Raw genomic sequence first — 23,849 nt, forward strand, 5'->3', positions numbered from 1 at the left:
TAACACCTTTGCAGTCATAGGATAAGTAGAGGGGGTTAGGTATAGACTGTTGTAATAAACCATAAATCCAGTGTCTTTAAGACCATGATTTTTAGTGTCTAACAAAGGTATGAATTTAAGCCCCCGGGCTTGTCTTTTGAAAATGTTATGCAGGTTTCCTTTGAGAACAAGGACTGAGAGGTCAGATATGAAATGATTGTTCTGTGAAAAGTATTTGCCTAGGGTGATAGGGTGTTTTTGTCTTTTTTCATTTTTCAGTGTGAGTTCATTCAAGAATGTAGTGATTTTCTCATTGCACCTACATAGTTGTTATGGGCGCATTTAGTGTCCTGGATGAGTTCTAGCACATGTTGTAAGTATAAGTAGGGTCCCCTGGATCTTGAAAGGTGTGTTGTGGGGGTTGTTGATCATTGTAGCAGTGAAGATATGTCTGCAGGTTTTGCATATGTTATGGCAGGGTCTGGTGCCACATTGATTTGATGAGACCTGATCCGTGGGGATCTTGCTTCTGCTGATGAACTTGGCAAGGTTGGGGATTGGATGAAGGCCAGAAGAGAGGGTCTGGGAAAGATTTCTTCAGGATATGGTCCCCATCAAATACAGGCTGTAATTGTTTAGTGATACCACCCCACACTGGCATTCATAGGGGGTAAGTGACAAGGGAAGGAGAGCCTAAATTAGCTCTGTGGCAGGTCTTTGGAAAGGGTTTTTAGAAACTCTGTTCCCTTCTGACTCAAGCTGTGTCCCATCCCATATAAAATATACCACTTCTTAGGGCTAGTCTACACTGGCAACACTAAAGTGCTGCTGTGGCAGCACTTTAACGTGCCTTGGGTGGGTCGCCCCACCTCCGCGAGGGGCGTAGCTCCCAGCACTGGTGCACTGTCTACGCTGGCACTTTACAGCGCTGAAACTTGCTGCGCTCAGGGGGGGTGTTTTTTCAGACCCCTGAGCGAGAAAGTTGCAGTGCTGTAAATTGCCAGTATAGACAATATATTTGAGCATGTGAGCTTAAAATTCACTTTCCACCATCATTTGTGTGACTAAAACCTCTTCGTTTGAATGTTTGTGGAAAGTGAAAACAAAAAAGGACACAGGCATGGGTCAAGGCACATTTCTTTTAAAATTTGAGAAAATACAGAAGTTTCTTGAAACACGTCTTTAGTTCTAGTAGTTGGATTTTAGCACCACAGTAACAAATTCTCAATAAAGTTTAGATCAGTGTTCACTGAGGTTTTCATTCCCAATACATTATTATATACTAAGGTGTCCGCTGTGCTTCTGGAAGTGAAAAAACAATTCTAACTATGAAGTCACATCAGAAGAGCCAGGCTTAATATTTGAGTTAAGCCATACTTAAAACTTTGAGTTAATGTTAGTTCTAATGGACACACAGTACTATTCCCTCATTTTTTTCACAATTATATCCAGTAACTGTGACGTCAAGATAGAGCTGGTCAGAAAATAGGGGGGGAAATAGCCCATCGCCCACATTTTCATAAAAGTTTGTTTTTTGTCAACATTTTATTTTGATACAATTTTTGAGCATCTTATAGGAATGCTAGAGGTATGTGTGTGCATTTGCCTGTGTACAACTGAACACACATGCAGGTATTTAGGTCAAAATGCATAAAAAGGGCATAAAAAGTACAGATTTTCTGCTGCCACTTGTTCCTTCTTTATGGATTTAATACACTCACACTTTTGGATCAACTCCACTCCACATACCAGCACCACAATATTGTGAGCTAAATCAGTCTACTTTGGAACATGACAGTACAATACTATCTCTTAAACGCCATGCAAACTATCAGATGTAGGGATAGGATAACATGGTGATTGAGTCAGGTATATAAGCATGGGCAAACCATGTTACAAGTAAGTTAAAAAAATGAGTTACATATTTTTCTTCTTTATAAGGTAAGGCTTGAAAGGTTTATATTATTTTTTTACATAAGAAATTGAGGTCTACCTTGGGAGACTCAAAAGCAACTGGAGAAGTAGTAAAATTTCACTCCCACAAGGTTAAGCAATTGAGAGGGGTTTTTCAATCACACTGTTTAACACTCTTGTTTTTATTGGGTTTTGTTATTCTCTTTGCCTATTAAACTGCAATGCCTAAAGAATATTTAGAGAAAGGGTGTCTTTGTTAAAGATTCAACACCTCTAAGGGTCTTATAAAATGAAGGATTCACAGTTGCCAACTTTCACGCGATAAATAAGCACCCCAGCTTTCACAATAAGCCAAAAATCAAGCTAATCCCATTTCAAAACAAGGTCAAAACAAGTCAATTCCTAAGAACCCCAACACTCTATGTGACTAGATCCCCCTGGCGTGAAGTCTGGGACTGTGTTGGGCCCGCTGTGCACCCCTGACTCTCTCCCCCCCCTTGCCCTGGCTTGCCCCCTACCCCTGCTTGCCCCTCCTTGCCTCTGCTTGTTGGGAGCCGATCAAAAAAAAGAAGCAACAAGCTACAAGCCAAACAAGCAACAAGCCACAAACTAGCCAACAAGCAACTCACAAGCCAATTAAGCCAAAAACAAGCCCAATTTCTGCGTTTTTTTCATGGGTTTGGCATGTCTGGAAGGATCCTGCAAAAACACATGAGCAATGCCATTGGTTACTACGGCCATATCTAGACTAAGAAAATAGCTCGTGTCTAAAAATGGGTTCACTAACATGTTCTAATTATTCTTTGTACTACCATAGCACCTAAGAGCCTTAGTTTTAGACCAGGACCCCAGTGTGCTAGACCCTATAGAAACACAGAACATAGCATGATTTTAAACACCCATGTACAGTCGTTTAAAATGTGTTAGCTAGTCATAGTCAATCTCTAAGATATTTAATCCAGTCTACACTAGACAGATCCTTCGTCACTTTAACGTGCATAGTTTTAGTCCCAGCATGGACCACAGTTTTAAAACAAATCTCTCTCCCTCCAAAGCTGCAGCTTGAAAGCAAATGCTTTCTCATTATCTACAGTTTTGTAACAAGTAAAGTAATGGACAGTCTATGATTTATTTATTGAACTACCAGTTTGATTGAGGCCAGAATAAAAGTGTGGAAATGGCAGCGATTTTAAATGATTTTTTATACTCAGAGTTGAAGCCAATGGGAGGAGGAGGGAGTCTGACCACAAGTGATATATGCAGGGGTGGGGAGGAAGAACTACACAGATTACTTGGAGGCTTGCTGTTATACAGCAGTCATATTAGCCCATTGCTTACTGCAGTGGGATGGCTGCAAATTCAGCTATGACTCCAGCAGTATAAATAGTGCTTAAAACTCCTATTTTATCTCTCTCCCCTTTGTGTACATGGGACAAATCTTGCAGTCCTTATTCAGGCAAAGCTTGACTGGACTAGAGACTGCATTCTTTACTGAGAGTCTGAAGGTTTCCCCTGCCCTGGTGCTGAGCTCTGGAGACCATTACTTGTACAAATGTAAAAGGTCAGTGTTTGGGGGGATAGCAGGCAATTAGAGAATTTCAGGCAGTTTTGCATACTTCTTGCTTTATATCCTTAAAGGCGAGTGGATGGATGGGCTGGTCCATCATGGGGGTGGGGCCTAAGTTAACTCTCCTGCTGCCACCCACCTCTCTTTGGGAGGTGGTGATGGAATCCCTGCAGCTGCACTGAGAAGAGTCTCTCTGCTGGAGACAGAAGGGAAAACGTTGTTATACCTGCCACTTCTGTAAGGAGGAAAAGATGCAAATGGAGAAAAGGGAGAAAAAATGCTGAATAAAGAGATACTTTCCAATGATTTCTCTGTCCCACTTCAGACTGGAAATTTGGGACAGTGTCACTCAGAAAGGGGTAGCTGCCTGCCAGATCCCAGTTTCATCCATTCATTCCTAAACCTTTACAGTTCTTCTCTGGTTGTGCTCTGATGTGAGGGTTTCTGAGCTCTAGCTGCTCTAAATTCTAGTTCAAATATTAGTACAAAATAGCCCCTGGAAATGAAAGATCTAATTTTTTCCCCGTTAGGATTTCATTTTTGGCAGCAGCTGTAGCAAATCAATTGTAAAGGACCAGCAGAAAGACGCATCATCACTCTGACATGCAGTTCACATATTTCATATGTTAAAATATATTTTAAACCATCATTACTTCTCAAAGAGATTTTACAAGACAGATGGGTTTGGAAGGCTTCCTACCTGGATGAAATACAGCCATAGTGATATATGAGACTTATAGCTCAGAATTCCAAGCACATTCCCATCCTCGCCTAGGTTATGTGACAGAACACCTGTCTAAACAGGATTAGCTTCCTGTAAATCCAAGGATGGTTAAGGGAAGGTGGCAAGGAAGATAACAGGATAAAACTAGACAATTGGGAGAGCTCAGGAGGTGGAAACATTAAGGGGCTGATTTGGGACAGGGGTGATCAGTAGTTAGGGGCTCCTACTATTTTAGTGGATTAATGGCTTGTTTGCTCTTTAATCACTCTTTTAAAATATTCAAATCATTCAAAAGTGCCACAGCACTAGCTCACAGTGCTGCAATCTAGAAAGGAAATTTTCTCCAAACTCAGATTGGCATGGGAACAGTTAATTCTGATTTGTGAGCTGCAAAAGTATCAGCTTTTTGTCCTTGCTAAGACCTTAACCTGAAGGTGAAAACATAGGAAGAAGGAAGGAAGGAAGTGGAGACTCATTTATTTTTCCTGATGTAAAAATTAATGCTCATCAAAAGCCTTCCTCTAATGACTTTCATTGAGGTACTATCTTAAAAGCATCTCCTTAGCGTAGACATAGTGGGCACTGTCTCATCATTGTGTCACTGCAGGAAATAGGCGTTGCACTCCTCTTGTTCACAGGCTGCTTTGCTGTGCATCACTTTAATAACTATGATTTGCTACCATTTCCCTGGGCTTTTTTCCAAACAGCCGTGTGTGTGGTGTTAACTTTTAAGCATGGCTGGACAAATTTAAACAAACAGATCCAGGACTCTTGAATTTCGCTGAGAACTAAACTCTCAGTAGAGGAATGGAAAGTCACAAAGATGACAGTTTTCATAGACACAGGTGGGAAGTGAGGCACCTATCTCCCATTGCAAAAATCAAAGGGGAGTTAGGACATACAAGGGCTACTTGTGCCTTTGAAGATCTCTCCCCAAATAGTTAAGTGCGAAACACATTTGCGTCCATATGCAGCAGTCCAATTTAAATAATTGTTAGATAAGAGCCATGGGGTATAAACCTGAAACTTGATTCTCCTCCACACCAGTGTAACAACATTGACGTCAATGCTATTATTATTCCTAGTGCAAATCAGGAAAACTCCATTGAAGGCAGCGGAATGAGAGGAAAAAGACTCCAGGAGCAATCCTTTGCTCTAATCACTAATACCAATGCTGCTTGTTCTATAACAAGGATATATGGTCTATCCCTGTACATCACACACCCAGTTATAAGCCAAGGAATACTCAATCCCCACAAGCAACTATCTACTGTGGGCCAAGTTCAGCTAGGCTGGTGCAAATGGGTTGCAGGGCATGTAGGTAAGGGCCTGGAGAAATGCCCTCGTTTCAGAGGCCCCTATGTCCACCTGCACAACAGCACTGAATGTAGGTGGCATTCTGGGGCACAATAGAGACAGGTTGTGGGTAGAGCAGACTATAGAGGAGGTGGATTGGGGGGTGGGAGAAGGCATGGTTACATCAGACATGCACCTGGCTACTTTGCACACTTGCAAAGCCCCATCGTGCTCAATGAAGAAGGCATACAACTGAGGACCGCTCTAGCCTCTATCAGGGGCTAAACTCCAGAAACCACTGAATAGAGAGGGTGCACATTTTCCCTTCTGTGTCCCTGTACCTGCACAGAATGGAGTCTGGCTCTGTATCCATCTAGCTGTACCTTTGACCCTCTCCCTGGTTTCTGAGTGCATCCTCCTCAGGTATTAGGCCTTTTGCCTTCACCTTTCCTGGGATGGAATCCTGTGCTTCTCCCACTCCTGAGTGGGTCTTAAGCACTACAGTGCAGCGCTGATCCTCAAAGGTATTTAGATTCCTGACCATTCCTGGTCAGAGTGTAGGCTGGTACATGCTCCCCCTGCACAGCTCCATAGCATTCTGCCTCTCTGAAGCAGAACGTCTCCATTGCTTGCCATGTGCAGTGCAGCTCCATCAACCCCAACACCGTGCCTATATGGCCCTGTCACAGCACCTCCCTACCAGGTGCCCCATTCTGGCATCCTGCAGTGCAGCAACCACTCAGTCTCAGTTTCCCAGCTGGTCTTCTGCTGCTCTGCCCACCCTCCAATGCCTTCTGAGTTGCAGAGACTTAGCTCCCTGGCTAGATTACTTACAGTTCTACCCCTCCAAGGCACTCAGAGATCAAAACAATTCTGAAGCAACAAACGCTTCCAATTCTTCCAGGAGATATGGCAGGCAATAGGCCCTTGGCCTTTCTCCCACAATAAGTCCTTCATATCTGCTTTCTCTCTGCCTACCCCTTCCTATAGGGCAAGGTTTTTTTTTTTTAAGTCCCTCCCTGGAGGCTTGCTTCCTGCTCCAGCTGTCTGAATTTTGACTAATTGGGCCTTTAGTAGCCCATTAACCCCTTCCTGCCTTGGGTGGAGGCATGTGTGCCCTATTACAGGCCCTTCTTGTGACTGACATGTACACCTGACATAGGCTGCCCTTTCTGGATTTGGACACACTCAGAAGTTAGAGGTTAGGCAGACAATAGCTGAGCAAATGCCAGTTCCTGTGCTGCGATACTGAGTTTAGCATAAGCATCTTTCTCTACTTAATGGTTATTAAACAAGCTTGGTGAATTTTGGATGCTCACTGCCCACAGCAGCCAATATACGCATCATTAGATTTTGCAATAATTAGCTTGTATGCATTTCCTTGCATGAGGGAAAATGATTTCCCTGGCATCACATTTTATATAAGTGTGCTATTAGTCATATGCCATTGCCAGTATATTTGACTTGTTTGTTGTCTGAATGCTATTTAAGATTTATTTTGTAATTTTCAGCATGCCAGTGTAAAACATATAGTTTTTGCCTACCTTTTGCCATCACGTTGGAATAAATTGCCTCTTGATGCAAAACTGCTGTCAAGTGTTGAAACTTTCCCATGATGGATGACTGAGGAACCGAATATCCCTTGTTCCTGTATATCACTTCTCTGACTATGATGTGTTTTCTGTATAATATTGTGGGTTTAATTTCCCTGTTTGTCCCCAGAATACCCTTGAAAATGAGAAGTGCTGTCCCAACAATGTTATTATCTTGACAAAAAGATTCCAATTTTTTAGACAGTTATAAAATATATGTATATAGGCATAACATTTTAGTTGCATAATGTAATACCAGGCACAGGTTACCAATCATGTAAATCAGATCATCATTCATTCAAAATAACCATAATTTGCAGTTAGCTTGTCCATACTGAGATCAAGAAATACACTAACAAGGTTAACAATTTGTGCCAGTGTTGAAAGTCACATTCAGTGGATGGGGCAGCAACTAAGGACAGTATGGAAACTGGGGCTTTTAGTATATAGAGGCTCTTGCAATCCTTTTTCCTTTTAATTCATGTAGGTTCATATCCAATTAACTTTGTGATTGCTTGGGGATTGTACAGAACCCCAAATTCAAAGAAGAATGAAGAGCAAACTGCCAATTTTCCTGTCATTTCAGGTTAAAACAATACAGAGCAGCTATCAAATTTGCAAATCTCCTCAAATCTGGCCTGACCTATGAGGGTGTAGCACAATTCACTTGTTTTATTTAGTCTTGGGCTTTCTTACGAAATTTTTACAGAGCTCTAATAGCATCTCCTCCTTACATAGACCATTGGTCCCTTTCTTCTAACCTGAATAAGCCTGATATGTAGCTCATCTTTCTTCTGAATAGCTCTGCATAACATTTCTCAAGCGGGTGTATTTTAAAACACCTGGTTTGCTGATAAAAATAGGAGCAAAGTCAGGGAGGCGGAAGAGGTGGAAAAGGAAGTTTGAATGGTTTTTGTCCCCCTTGTATGCTAAGGTGATTATATATCCTGTTTCTGAAAGAAAATGACCGCATTTAAAAGAAATTTTACATGTTCTGGATTAATGATTGTCCACATTTATACTCCCATTCATGTTGTCTATACCAAAGAAAAGTTTAGGTCACTCTCAAAGTCTACAACCAGGAATTAAATTGAAACCAGAAAACTTAATTCACTGGTGATCTAAAACATTTTGGGGAATTTAACCTACTCCTTTGAAATGCTTTTATTTTGAAAATGTACCTGTGTGGCTTTCATTTCTGCCTCTCACCACAAGATGTCACTATTTTACCAATATAAGCATCGAAAGTCTACACTGCAGACAATTTTGCAATAATTCCTTTTCTTGGTATTTTAATGATTTATTGAAAACGTATGCAGATAATTATCTAGATTTAGCTGCTAGAGAATTGGAGAGGATGGCAACCTGTCAAAGACCAAATCAAAAAGAGCTTTTTGACACCTTCTAATACCCCAGAGAGACTACAAGGACTGCAAGCTGGTTATTTGTGTAGATGCGTCTAATATGGTCATATGGTTCCCTTGCTGTGAAATTTGGTCTTTTCTTATTATTTCTTTTTGGATTTTTCTTCTGGGATAAAATGCAGCATTTTAAAAAATACATATCCAAATTAGGCTTCTGTTTTCTTCAAATGAATATCAGATTTGTAGACAATCTATTTGCAGCCTTCCTAATGTGCCTGACTGGGAGAGTTCTCTGGTCAATTGCTTGACATCAGCACATTGGATGTGGTGTCGGTGACTGTGACGCAGTGTCACATGCACTGGCGACATAAGTTTGCTGTGCCAACATCATATATAGGGACACTAATGCCATTAGAATGTTGCAATGAAGGAACAATTGGTTTCTCAGTGTTATAAACTGTATTTCAAAATTATGGTGTACTTGAGCACCAATGCCAGCAAGCTGCTGTGAATGCACATGGCTTGTGTGGCCCAACCAGGGCTCAGAGAATGGCTAGCCATTCAGAGGATTTTCAAAACAGGTGGTTTGCTCCAAGGGCTTAGCTAGGGTGACCAGACCACAGGGATGAAATATCGGGACGCGGGGGGGGGGCGGAGCAAAAAAAAATGGCGGCGGAGCCAAAAAAAAAAAAAAAAAAAAAGCAGTTTCGCAGGGGCGGGGGGGGGGCATTAGCAGGCCCCAGCCGCGCCGGGCGCACGTGCTGCCCACCCCAGGGCAAAAGCTGGCCCCGATGCAGAAGGGGCTAGGGATAAAGAGGGCAGGGGGGGGGACAAGAAACAAAGTCCGGGGCTGGCCACGGCGCGGGCGTGCAAGGGGCCAGGGCTGGCACAGCCGAGCCACAGCAGCGGCCGGTCACCTGTGGGGCTCCAGGCTGGGCAACGGGCAGGAGCCAGGGCTTTTCCCAGCCCTGCAGAGCCTCCTGCCCCCCAGCCTGCCGTGGGCACATGCAGCGCGTCCCGCCGCCGGCAGGGAGCCCCACGCCTCTCCCGCTCGGCTGCGCTCCAGCGGCTCCTTCCAGGCGGGGCGAGCCGCTGGAGCGCAGCCAAGCAAGAGAGGCGCGGGGCTCCCTGTCAGCAGCGGGGAAGTTTATGGGGACCCCGGCTGGCCCCTCGCCCCTGTCCGCCGGCCTCCCTGCCTGGGACAAGTCTCGCCCCCGCAGCCTCTCTTCGCCGCGTGTCTCCGGCGGCCCACGCTGCCCACCCGGGCCAGAGCCAGCCCCGGCTGCTGCCTCCACAGCAGCGGCCGGTCTCCTGAGGGGCTCCCCGGGGCTCCAGGCTGGGCAACGGGCAGGAGCCAGGGCTTTTCCCAGCCCTGCAGAGCCTCCCGCTCCCCAGCCCGCCGTGGGCACATGCGGCGCGTCCCGCCGCCGGCATGGGAGCCCCACGCCTCTCCCGCTCGGCTGCGCTCCAGCGGCTCCTTCCCGGCGGGGCCGCGGCAACTTTCCCTTCCCCTCCCAGGCTCCTGGTAGTTGCCCGACCCTCCTCCTAACCTCCTCCCTCCATTGAGAGATCCAATGGGGGAAGGAGGGGGCGGAGTCGGGGTTGGGGGGGCGTGAGCGCCGGAGCAGAGGGTAAATTTCCTTCTTTGTCCCGCGTCCCGACCGAACATCGGTCGGGACGCGGGACAAAGAAGGAAATATCGGGACTGTCCCGATAAAATCGGGACGTCTGGTCACCCTAGGCTTAGCACTCCTAGAGGGCTCTTCTGGGGTGTGGGTTAAGGGACTGGATTTTCAAAATCACTCAGAGACTCTTCTGCCATAAGCCAGGAGTCACAAGTTAAATTGCTCAGGCTCCAGCCATTCACTGAATGAACAAGCATTGGAAATGAACGCTCATCACTCCTAGCATGTGGTTGGTTCCTGCAGGTTAGAATGAAGACCGGCATGTGGAAAGCTTACACTGGGCTGCCCCGGCTTCACTTTTTCTGTGAATAAATATCTGGACTCTTCCAAAAGCACTAAAACATAAAAAGCGTGGAGCAGCTCAACAGGACCCCAACTGATGGCAGGAGGACAATGGTTACTGTTGTCTTCCTCAGTCAGACTGTCTTAGGAAGGTGGTAAACATGGCTCAGTTCCTTGCCCTTTTTCTGGTAACCTTGGGGGTCTACAGAACTTGGAGGGACATGAGTTGTGAGTGCTCAGAAAATAAGCCCCTTAACTGTGAAGCCTTTCTTTTACTCAATCTTTTATTAAAATATCAAGAACTAAAAATTAAGCTGACTCCCCCACTGCACCCTGTTTATCCGAGAGTCCAATTTTTATTTCATTCCAGCTACACATATTTTCTTCATCTTTGACATACGTACAGACTATATCATGGCCTACTTGCTATTAAATGTTTCTGATTTAGCGCTCAATTCTGTGAGGTGCACAGGGTCAACTTTGTTGACAATGAGTACTCTAAGCCTCCCACAGGATGGCACCTCTAGTGAGGGATATTGGTTCTTTTGTGTTTCATAAAACTTCATCTGTTTCCTCTTCTGGTATTTATAAGCAGAAAGATATTTTGAGGCAGGTTTAAGCATCGTTAGCCATTTCCTTCTCTTTTTTTTATTTCTATTTTCACTAGGTTTAAACCAATGCATTTACACTGTTAAATATTTAATTGACAATCAGTACTCACAAAACCAATATTTCCAGCTGTACTAGTTAAATCTATCACTGGCAGGCAGTGCATGACTCATGCCATTGAGACTGGAGGCAATGTAAGCTCTTTCTGAGCTGTTTAAAAGCCTCTCCAAGGCTATCAAAGGTCCCTATCACCTTTGCTAATGATTCCCAGCAAATGACACTGTGCTAATTGAGTGCTTTTTGACTCCGTTCATAAAACCACTGCTCTCTACTGCAAGCATTTATTTAGTGTTTGCTCATTTATGTATTTAGCTTTAAACCAAAAAGAAAAATATAGCAGATAATGTATTGTACATTTGCAAGGGTCAATCCTGCTCTCACTGTAGTCATTCACAAACCGCCCATGAATTCACTGGGAGCAGAGGCAGGCCCTTATATTGTGTACCAGTTTACTTTTATCAGTCCTAGCTAGGGAAGGAGTGAAACTTTAGCTTTTTTGCCTCCTGATGTTTTAACAGGGAAATTTTGACTGTGGCCTTATGACCACTAGCAGTGCTTCTGTGGTTGTGGTTCTAAAGTAGAGAACTACTTCTCTTGAGGATATAGAGTCCAAAGACTGTAAATTACACTGTATGATCACACCCTATTTGGCCACAACATCTCTATTGCCAAGGACTGGTGAGTGGCTTCACTTTGAGTTTAATTGAAACAGTATAGAAACCAAGCCCATAACCGCGATCTCTGAGAATATTTGTGTGTCACTCAGTCCAGTTAGGCAGAGAAACATGAGAAATCATTTCCGTGTTTAACTACTCCACCATCAAAACGGAGGAGGACAGAGTTAATAAATGTGTTCTTTTTCCAACAGTTTTTAAAGCTCCTGACTTATAGTAGCCAATCAAGAGTTGTTAACAAAATGATACATTTTGGTCCCCAAATGCCTTCCCTGCATTGCCTTCAAGCACTTTGTCCAGTCTAATTTTACATAATGGGGTTTCTAAAAATTCAAGCCAAGCTCCCCATGCTTCACTAGGGGAAGGATTTATTTATAGGGTTTTAAAAATATGATTAACCTTTGCAGTGCTCTCCAGGTTAGGCAGGTTGCCATGAGATAGAATGTTCTCCATCATACACCAATGAAAGAGCCAATCCTAAATCTGTCTCTACACTTTTCTTAAGCTTTACCATAGATGCATTGTCACCACTGACACTGGGGGGGAGGAGGTCAGTAATGGGTGGGGTTTCCTAGCTGAACAGTCGAGTGTTACAATCAGACTTTCTATTCATTCTACAATTTCATAAATGTAAACTTTGCTCTCAACTCCACAAAGAGCATACTGTTCAGGTGGACTCAAACAGCTGTGGTGTAGGTATGATTTGTGGAAAGGAGCAGAGCCAAACAATTAAGAGACAATAATTTGACACCTCAGAATAATTCCGCTTCTCACTATAATATGGCTGTTTCCGAGAACCATTTAAGAACCAGATATTTTTGGACCAATTAATTATGGACACTTTTCTCTTTCCCTCATCTCTCCTTTTAAATCTTCATAATGGGGGAGATTTTCAAAGGCACAAATGGCAGTCCATTGCCTAGGTCCCATTGAGAAGTAGGCACCTAATTCCCATTTGTGCCATTGGCAATCTCTGTGCAAGGTGCCGAACATCCTTCCAACAATTTCTTGGTCCCCAACATTCACCACATTTCAGAATATCCCAGAGCTATGCTGACAAGTGTAGCCATATATTTCAAAAATTAATAACCATAGGGATATATTTCAACTTAACAGGAGCTCAGAATGGTCTCAGCATCCCACAGCAACCATCAAGACTGCTGGTGAAAAAGGGATCGATTGAAAACATTATATAGCAAAACAATAAGCATAAATATCACAATCTTCCTTCTGGAAGGTCACCCTAAATGTGATCATATTTGTTATATCCCAGTAAGTAACCAGTTATTCATATAGCTCTAGTCTCTAAAGAATAAATCAGACCACAGTAACATTGCATCATTTGTTTTTGTTAGAACAACCACAATTAATGGATGAAGGGAAGGTAGTGACATACTTTGATTTTTAGAAAGCATTTCTGAAATCTTATTCTCAAAATTAATTACATTGTTTTACTTAGGAGAATTGTCACATGGTTAGAAACTGGCTAGAGGCCTGTGAACACATGTAGGGCAGTGATAAACAGTAACATGCCGATTTGGGGGGTGGTTTCTAGTGGAGTGCTGCAGTGTTCATTTTTGAGCCCTTCCCCACTCCACCCCTTCCCCGAAACCCCTATCCCCAGCCTGCCACTTCCTGCCCCTGTTTCGCCTCTCCCCCGCCTCTTCCCCTCCACGCTCCTCTCCTCCCCCACAGTACTTCCCACACACCACTGAACAGCTGATCACTGGTGGGCAGGAGGAGCAGCTGATCCACAGGGTCACCGGTGGATGCTGAGCACCCACTATTTTTTTCCCATGAGCGCTCCAGCCTCCAAGCACCCACAGAGTCGGTGCCTATGACTAGGTTGATAGGAGAATTCTCTTGTGGACCTAGCGCTGTCTACACTGGGGGTTAGATCGGGTTAACTGCGTCACTCAGGGGTATGCATTTTTCACACCCATTTCCTAGTGTAGACCAGGCCTAAGATTATGAGTAAGTCAACACTTAGGCTACGTCTACACTACAAAATTCAGTTGACATAAGTTACGTCAACATTCATCCACCACTGTAATTAAATCACTTTTGCATGTTCACGCAATTCTCCTTGTGATGGGGAGCATACCATAGTTGCTGCTCTTGCATTGACAGAGCAGTGCACTGTGGGTGGGTATCCCACTGTGCAACTTGCCACCATCTGCCACTGGGTATTCTGGGAAGGGATCACTGTGCTTCAGAGGGGCAGACTCGGTGTTCCATGATGCAGTTTTCTTCGTCTCATTATTCCATGGGCTTCCTACTATGTTTTGTGCTGCTTTTCAACAGCCTCTGTAAACTGGGTGCCCGCCAGCTCTGTCTGAAAGCATGGATCCTGCACTGCTCTTCAGTCCTGTGATGAGCATTAGGAACACAACACAGCTGATTCTTCAGTATTTCATGAGCTGCAAATCTGATGATGACACCGTGGTGTCTGCCCTGCTGTGTGCCATGGACAGAAACAATTCAAGATTGCTTTTGGCATTCACGGAGCACCTGCACATGGTGGACCGCTGGGATCAGATTGTGAGGCATATATGGGATGACAAGCAGTGGCTGCAGAACTTTCGGAGGCACAAATCCACCTTCCTAGAACTGTGTGTGGCACTCACCCCTGCCCTGCGGTGCAAGGACACCAAAATGAGAGCTGTCCTAACAGTAGAGAGTAAGTGGCGATTGCTGTGTGGAATCTGGCAACTCCAGACTGCTACTGGTCAGTCAAGAATGAGTTTGGAGTGGGGAAGTCCTCCATGGGGGTTGCAGTGATGCAAGTGTGCCCGGCCATTAATCGCCGCCTGCTATGAAGGACTGTGACTCTGGGCAATGTTCATGAAATAGTGGATGGCTTTGCAACAATGGGATTCCCTAATTATGGCAAGGCGATAGATGGCGTACATATCCCCATTTTGGCTCCAGACCACCTTGTGATGGAGTACATCAACAGAAAGGTCTACTTTTCCATGGTATTGCTAGCACTGGTGGCTCCCTGGGGTCATTTCACTGACATCAACATGCATCTTCAGGAACACTGGCCTGTACAGAAAGCTGCAAGCAGGGACTTTCTTTCCAGACCAGAAGATTCCAATTGGGGATGTGGAAATGTCAATAGTGATCCTTGGAGACCCATCCTACCCCTTACTCCCATGGCTCATGAAACATTGCACTGGTAACCTTGACTACAGCAAGGAGCGCTTCAACAACAGGCTCAGCAGGTGCAGAATGACAATTGAATGTGCCCTTGGTCACCTAAAGGGTTGCTGGTGCTGCTTTTTTGGCAGGTTAGACCTCAGTGATCTCATGGTCGTAACAGCCTGCTGTGCTCTGCATAACATTTGTGAAGCTAAGGGGGAGAAGTTTCTGCAGCAGTGGAGTGTTGAGGTGGATTGGCTGGCTGCTGCTTTTGAGCAATCAGTTACCAAGATAGTTATAGGGGCTCTCTGGGGAGCTATTCGAATCAGGGAGGCTTTAAAGAACATTTTGACAATGAAACACAGTAATGTGGATTTCTTTAACGCATTGAGCCAGGCATTGTTTTCTTGCACCGAAGTATGAACCTTGTAATGATTGCCGTGTGTGTGTTAATTTTACAATGCAAATGCACTGATTACCACTGTGTATGAATTTCAGCAGCAACCACCATATGTAGGGGGCAAATAAAGATTCATTCTCTTTCCGTAAGTACATTTTTACTAAAAATTGATGCAAACATTTCTATGTTCTGCAATAAACATGAAAAGGAAGAGCACATTTGCCAACAAGGCTCTCACAGCTGGGTGTATGTCACAGCTGTCATTGTGAAACATGTCCCTTGGGGTGGAGTGCAGGGGGTACTACGATGGCCTAAGAACACGTGAGGAATGTGTGTGGGGGAGTATGGGGAGGGCTTGGAAGACAGTTTTGTATGGGCTGCAGGGGGAGGCAAGCACATGTGTTCTGCCTGAAGTTCAATCAGGGACCTCAGCATGTCTGTTTGGTCCTGGAGCAGCTTTATCATCCGCTCCTGCCCCTGTTTCCTCTCCTGGCTCTCCATTCACAGTTTCTCATTGATAGCCTCTCACCATGCTTTCTGCTTGCAATCCAAAGCATCAGAGGATCGCAGCACTTCTCAGAACATGTCTTCCTTACTCGTCCTGTTTAATTTCCTTACCAGATGGAGCCGCTCAGCCAGTGTGCAAGAGGAGACCCTCAAGGGCACATTTGCAGATGTTAAAAAAAAATAGAGGCACTATGGTGAGTGCACTCACAGCCTTGATCCAAACAAGTTAGAGACACCACTTTCTCACTTTCCCTTGGCAGGCACACAGCATGGCGAGAGCTCCAGCCATAGTGAGTTTGGCCCGGGGGGGGAAGGGCAATATGGACCTAGGGTCACTATTCTGAATACTGGCACTGTTTTCCACAGGCAGGGGTGATAGCAGCTGATATCTCACTCCTCAGGGTAACCGAGGATGCAAGGGCGCAGTTCCTGCATGCTTGCGCTGCAGACCGGGTCTGTATGCTGCTCACCTATGTGCTGCTATGGTGCCTGCAGAAGTAATTGCCTATTGATGCAACAAAGTTCTTATCAGGGTGGAAGAAACAAGGCAGCCCTCCCAAGAAACCTTTGGCAGAGGATTGCAGAGTACCTCCCAGAAAGTTTGCTAAAGATCCCCATGGAGGATTCCCATGACATCCCAGTGTGCATAAACAAACTTTTCTGCAGGCCCCCCTCTGCCTAGTTGCACAGAGGAATGAGAAGCAGATACAAACATGTGTTGGTTATTTCAGTATCTCTTCTACCCTGATTAAAAAAAGCAGAGCACTACCTCCCTACAGCATCAAAGCACAAGGAATACTTACCGGAGCTTCCCTCTCCTGCATCAGATGCACCAGAGCTGGAGAGCTGGGACTGGCTAGCCCCCTCCAGAGTTAAAAAGAGGTCCTGGCTCACCATGCAACCACACATCCTTGTCGCTTGCCTCTCATCATCCTCCAACTCCATTTCCTCATTCACCATGTTGTCCTTGGGGTTCAGGTCACTGGCCACTGTCTCCAGCCTCCCGCAAAGTATCCAGAGGGCTCTTGGAGATGGAGGTGGTGTTGCTGCCGAGGATGGCTTGCAGCTCCTTGTAGAAGCTGCATGTCTTTGGTGACTCACCAGACCTACGATTGGCCTCCCTTGCCATCTGGTACATCTGTCATAGCTCCTTGATCTTAGCATGATACTGCTGTGTGGTCCCTTTCGTGCCCCTTCGCCTCCATGCCACGAGCAATCTGTCTGTAGGTATCATAGTTCCTGTGGCTGGAGAGGAGCTGGGACTGCACAGCCTCTTCTCTCCACAGATCCCACAGATCCACCAACTCTGGTGTGCTCCAGGCAGGAGTGTGTTTTCTGCAGGGAGCTGGTATGGTCAGCTGGGACGATGCAATATGAGCTGTCCATGCCAAGCAAACAGGAAGAGGAATTTCAAAAATTCTCAGGGCTTTAAAGGGAGAGGAGCGCATGCCTGTGTACCTGGCTTCAGGGCAGCAGAGTTCAAACTGGTGACCCAAGTGGCCACGATGGACATTGTGGGATACCTCCTGGAGGCCACTTAGGGTGACGTAAGCAACGCAGCGTGTACACTGACATTGCGTCACTCTAAGTACATCGCCCTAAGCGCTATGCCTCTCATTGAGGTGGTTTTATGATGTCAGTGCAGCAGGAGAGTTAAATCAGTGGGAAGAGCATAGCAGTGTGTACACCTCCACAGTTAGGTCAACTTTAGCTGTCTTATGTCATCTTAACTGTGTAATGTAGACAAGCTCTTAAACTGCTACAGTGGCACCTCCCCAAGAGGCGGTAGCTAGGTTGACAGAAGAATTCTTCCATTGACTTAGCACTGTCTACACAGGGGGTTAGTTTGGCTTCGCTATGTCTCTCCAGAGAGAGGATTTTTCATACCCCTGAGACGCTTAGCTATGCCGATACACTTTTCAGTGTAGACCAGCCCTAACCCATTCAGGGGGGTTCTTGTTCTGAGCTAAAGCCGCTAAGAACTTGTAACCACAGAAAAACCCTCATGTGGGATTTGAAGGACTGATCACTTACCAGAGCCATTGGTGGAGTTGGGATGATCTCTCGTAAGCTCATTAACACGTGTAGGTTCTTGTATTGGTTTTAATATATGTTTTCTCTGTAATGCTTTCACCTGAAGAGTAAATGTGCATGCTCAGAAAGGGCTGTGTGGTAACCTATTTACTGCTGGCAATTGCAGCTGTTCATAGCCTTTGAAGACAAGGCAAAGCACAGACACTGGCCTAGTTAGGCAGTCTGGCATGCTGGGAATAATACAGTGTAGGCAGGGAACTGTTCAGCCTGGAAATACCCTGGTCAGGAGGGAGAGAGACGCAGATCTCCACCCAAGAGAGATGACAGCTGGGAGCCAGAAACCTAAGAGTTTGTGCTCTCGAGGGACCCTTGACGGAGAATACAGGTGCATTTGCCCAGAGCTGTTGCAAATGTATCTGGGGAAAATAATCCCCAAACCACACTCTGTCAAGCAAATTAAGCAAAGGAAAATGAACAGGTCTAACACTATAATCTTCTTTTTAAGTAACAAATGATTGATTAACTTGCTGCATTGAATTAGGAGAGTAAATGTTTCCTTTAATAAGCTGACATGCTGAATTTCGGAACATGTGCCTATTTTTAATACAGCAGAACTGTTGTCTCTTCCCTCTGTTCAGCATATTTCTCCAGGGAGCAACATAGCCTGATGCCCTCGGTAGAATTTCTGACTTCTGGTGCCTATTAACTGATTCTGTGTTCACTTGGCTAAACTGTGCAAACCCTTGTGGGAGGGTTTGGGTTGTTATAAAAAGCCTTGCTGTACTTCCAATCACACGCCCTATGAATCAAAACCAAAAATGACCTCCTCCTCCTTTTTCTGTTAAAAAACAGTTGCAGGAGAAATGTGGCATTGAAATTTCCATTTGTTTGTTTTGTTTTTGCTAACCCCTTCCTCCCTCCCTCCTTTCCACATTCTTCTGTCCTAGGCTGACAAACACTGAATACTGTTATTGCAAAAGAGTTCTCCCATTCCCCTTTTGCCAGGACCTGGCATAAACTCAGTTCCCATTACAGAACAGCCTTGACTGATCAGTCCCACTCTTCTTATGATACTGAGTAGCCAGTCTCATAAGGAACCTTCTCTCCCCCATCTTTGGGCTTGATCCAACATATATTGAAGTCAATGGAAAGATGCCGTTAGTTTCAATGGAGTGGATCAGGCCCTTTTTTCTGGACACTGCTCATATGGACTCCTCTCACATCCCACATCACTCATGGGTGTACAGACTGATCAGTGCAGAGCGGACACAATAATATGTTGTTGTATATGCTTAATATAAAGTAAATACAAAGGAAATGGGATTTTGTTTTTCAAATGAATGGAAAGCAGCCAGAGACCAAGGTATCAGCAGTGCAGCTCCTCCTCAGTTATTTTTAGATAAAACTGTATACTATGGAGATTTACATTACATCATTTACTTTAGTCACCATTGTAATGTAAATCTCCATGTCATACAGCTTTATTTCACAATTTTATATTAAAAAAACCAAACAAACAGCTGATGATAGGAGCTGTACTTCCCCACTGCTGAGACCTTGATCTCTGGTTGCTTTCCCATTAATTTGAAAATCAAAATCCCATTTTCTTTCACATTTCTCCCCCAAAAGCTTTCAAGAGATAACACATCCCCCATTCCTTTATTGTCATGTAAACTTGAACCCATAAAGAGCATAAATCTTTCCCCTCCAGGAGTTATCTGCTGTGTTTCTTCTTATCCTTTGGATGACTGCAGTAACTTTTATACCATGCTGTTGGGAGTGTAATGGTAAGCGCTTCATTAATAATGATTTGTACTATTGAAAAGTTTAAAACAGGCAGATCTTGGCAAGGAACAGACCTTATTTATTTTTGTTCTTTTTGTTAAACTCTGAAAAGAATGCTTTAAGAGCAGTTTGCTTCTGCTCTGAGATACTACAAGCAATATTTCACATGCCACTGCCCCAGAGACTGTATTAATCAGCAAAACAGTAATGGGAGTACATTCTGATAATAAATATTTTCATGTTTTAGTAATAAAGGGGATACATTTTACGGTGTGAAAAGGAAGAAACAAGAAGAGCTGGTGCTCTACATTTAGAAACAGTGATAATTCCAGGGATTTGCTGATTGGAGAATTAAGGAGGAACAAATGGACTATTAAAATCCAGGCTTTGCAGTCAGAAAGGACCCAGGACAGCAGTGGATCAAAGAAGGAGAGCAGCAGAAGTGGATCAGAAAGAAGAGAGCACAAATGAACGGTGCTGCCTGACAGCTGGGGTAGGCTTGGTTTCTTTGGGGTGCCTTACTTCAGAGAACCAGCAAGAAGTGTGAAAAAGATAGGCTTTACAAGTGGCTGGGAGGAAGAGAAGGAGCTAGGAGGAAAAGTGTATCTTGGGGCTCTGAAATGTTGGTGGATCTGGATCCTGATAAAGCCTTGATCTACTCCGTCCTGAGTTTGCTGGTACACGTTGTGTTACGACAGGAGATGAGTGGGGAAGTCAGGGAATTGTATTAGTGAATACAAATACTTCAGGGGGTGAAATATTCACAGCAAAATTCAGGATCCCAACACTCGAGCCTTTTCACATTTAATTGTGAATTCAAAATTGGTCCTGGTTTTTGCAATATTTTGTAGTAAAAAAGAAATCATTTTCAGAGAAAGCAAGCACATTATTGAGCAAAATGATTTTCAGTATAAAAGCATGGGAAAGTGCAAAATTTGCATGTTTTTGGAAAATGTCATGAATATATAAAATGTCATGGGTGAAATCATGGGGAAAACAAAATTATGGAAAATGTGAAAATAATGTCCTCAGTTTCACAGAGGCTTATTTAAATACTCATTGTTAGAAATTTCCTTGTCTCTTTTACTTGTGTCATTTAGTTCCTCCACAGTGTATGCCCGGAGTAGAAAAAACTGTAGATATGTATATTGCAAGGATCTGGGGTGATAGTGGATCATAAATTGAATGAGTGAACAGTGTGATGTCATTGCAAAAAAGGCAAATATCATTCTGGGACATATTAATAGGAATGTCGTATGTAAGACATGGAAGGTAATTGTTCCACTCTACTTGGGCACTGATGAGGCCTTAGCTGGAGTACTGCATCCAATTCTGGGTGCCACACTTCAGGAAAGATTGACAAATTGGAGAGAGTCCAGAGATGAACAACAACAATAACCAAAGATTTAGACAATCTGATATATGGAGACAGGTTGAAAGACTTGGGCATGTTTAGTCTAGAGAGAAAAAAAGGCTGGGGGGAGGGAGAGACATGATAATAGTATTCACATATGTAAAAGGTTATTATAAAGAGGATGGTTAGCAATTATTCTCCATCTTCACAGAGAGTAGGAAAAACAGTAATCAGCTTAGTTTGCAGCAAGGGACATTTAGGTTAGATATTAGGAAAAACTTTATGAGAGTAGTTATGTACTTGATAAGTTACCAAGGGAAGTTTTGGAATCCCCCATTAGTGCGTGTTTTTTAAGAACAGGTTAGACAACTACCTGTCAGTGATGGTCTGGTTTTACTTCTTCTTGCCTAAGCATGTGGGGATGGACTACTAGATGACCTCTCGAGGTCCCTTCCAGCCCTACATTTCTATGATGCCATGATTACCATTTGAGTAGATTATTTTTGAACATTTGAGGCTTTAAAATCTTGTCTGTGAAGCTCCAACAAGGCCTTTGGAAACAGAGAGTAGGAATAAATGGCCTTTTCTCAGTCAAAAAAGAAGTGCCCCCCAAATCAGTATCAAATTATGAAATAGCTTTGCAGGAAAGGAAATTAAATGCCAAACATTATATTAAAAGACTATCTGATTGAACCCATTAAAGAAATCACATTCTTCATAAAGGATCTACAGTATCATTGTTTTTCTTCACTAAGAAATGCTCAGAATGCTGTGCGATTTAACTTATCATTGGCAGAATACTTATTTATTCAGCATAGACCAAGTATATAGAAGGATATAACTAATTTTTAGCCTGGCCCCAACCTACCCTCTGATATGCGGGTGTAATTTTGCACCTGCATTTAACTGTGCAGCAGTACCCATTAGACAGGGACCCATTTAGACGGCTCCAGGCACCAGCCGACCAAGCATGTGCTTGGGGCGGCACCTTATAAGGGGTGGCCAATGTTGGGGTGGCAGGGGGCACTCGCGGTGTTTTTGTTTTTGTTTTTGTTCGCGGGGCAGCGCTTGAGGGTTTTTTTTTTGTTTCGGTGGCGCAGCGCTGGGGGGGGCGGGGGCTTCGGCTGCGCGGCACTGGGAGGGGCGGGGGTTTGGGCGGTGCAGCGCTGTGCTCCGGGGGTTTAGGTGGCACGGCGTGGCGCTCGGGGGTTTGGGCGGCGTGGCCTGGTGCAGCACTAAGGGGGCGGGGGTTTAGCTGGCACGGCGCTCCGGGGGTTTGGGCGGGGCGGTGAAGCACTGGGGCGGGGGTTTGGCTGGCGTGGCGCAGCGTGCCGGGGGTTTGGGCGGCCCGGTGTGGCACTCGGGGGGGGGGGGGGGGCGGGGGTTTGGCCAGCCCAGCGCGGCACTCCGGCGGTTTAGGTGGGGCGGCACGGCGCTGGGGGGGGGGGGTTGGCCAGCGCGGTGCTCGGGGGTTTGGGCGGTGCGGCCTGGCGCGACGCTTGGGGGGCAGGGGTTTGGCCGGCTGGTGCGGCGCTCCGGGGGTTTGGGCGGGGCGGCGCGGCGCTCTGGGGGGGTGTTACTGTGGGGCGGTGCTCTTCTTTTTTGCCTGGGGCAGCAAAAAAGTTAGAGCTGGCCCTGTATTTAGATGCCTAATTACTGCCTGTAGGTGCATAGTTAAGTGATTCTGTGGATCACTTATACTGGAGTAATACATACCTATAGATTAGATTGTTGTAACATAGGACCAGATTTATTTTTCTTTCACTGAAGCCAATAGCAAAACTCCCATTTACTTCAGTGGGATTAGAAGAAGATGCAAAAGGGATAACTTAATTAAGCTTTTGTTAAATTTGACATACAATAAACAAAGAAAATCTAGCTTTCAAATGGTACAAACCTGAAATAATAATAATTTAATTTATTCTTGGATAGAAAGGAGAGAGATGGAGGCATTTAGAGGGGAGAAAGAGGACCCTGGAAAAGAGAGTGGGGTCTACAGGGGCTGAGGGGAGAGAAAGAGCTCACTAGAGAGAGCAGGAGATAGCACTAATGATAGTCCCATAGAAAGGGAATGAAAGAGGCAATACCACATAATTATGGATCCTTTTGACAAGAAATAGAATTACCTCTCACTGGCTTTTTCAGAAAGAAGCAACCTTGACCCATGATTAGCCTGTGGGATGATATTAAAGCTGTCAAAAGAGAGGAATGCATTTGCTCTAATTGACAGACAAAACAAAACATGAAACAAGACATGCTTTAGGAGATGTTCAGAACTAAATCAAATCCACAGAAAGGCCTGGCGTAAGATCTCCAAAACTAAGGTAATCCTTACAAACCTAATTCATCTGAAGTATTAACATTCTGATACAGGAGTATGCTGACCTTACATTCATAACAATGTGTCAACAATGTTGGAAGTGTTATTCAGAAAATTCCAACCCACTTACAGCACCTCAAACATCACATGGCTACTCTTAAAGGCCAGTGAAAGATATTAACGAAATTATTGATCAGTTTGGATAGTATTGTAAACCCCATATAAATCCATTTGCCTTCTGACTAATGAAACCTGGTTTTGGTTGGATCCACCCCCCCTCCACCCCCATCCCCCGCTAGGAATACCAGCCTAGAAGTCTCATTTCCATGCAGACTTTGCTGGAGCATAAAAAGAGAATGCCTGCGGAGAAAACGCCTAGATTAGACACATTCCCTGTGGAGCTCTCAGAAACCATTTCTGATAAAACATGTTATTAAAGTTGTTTTTCTTTTGTAATTATACTTCAGCTTGGACATAATATATGAAGGCTGCAATGTCAAACACATACTGTATTAACAGAAACAAAATCAGCTCAGGAGGCTGCTTCAAGTCTCATTAC

At 44.5% G+C, this 23,849-nt stretch overlaps 1 protein-coding gene across 3 annotated transcripts in view; it reads left to right on the plus strand.

Moving 5' to 3' along the window:
* Window positions 1-23,849, plus strand: part of LOC112059376 (uncharacterized) — a 66,413-nt gene that overhangs the window by 10,942 nt on the left and 31,622 nt on the right. The window contains exon 1 of one of the 3 annotated variants that reach the window (XR_010595688.1): window positions 19,442-19,618. The exons of 1 other annotated variant lie outside the window; for it this stretch is intronic. The gene's annotated coding sequence lies outside the window, so the exon portion shown is untranslated. Of the gene's footprint in view, window positions 1-19,441; window positions 19,619-19,660; window positions 20,110-23,849 lie in introns of those variants that run through there. One more of the 3 variants, XR_010595687.1, reaches the window with a different exon arrangement.

The sequence above is a fragment of the Chrysemys picta genome, chromosome 1 (assembly GCF_011386835.1).
Source record: "Chrysemys picta bellii isolate R12L10 chromosome 1, ASM1138683v2, whole genome shotgun sequence".
NCBI lineage: Eukaryota > Metazoa > Chordata > Testudines > Emydidae > Chrysemys > Chrysemys picta.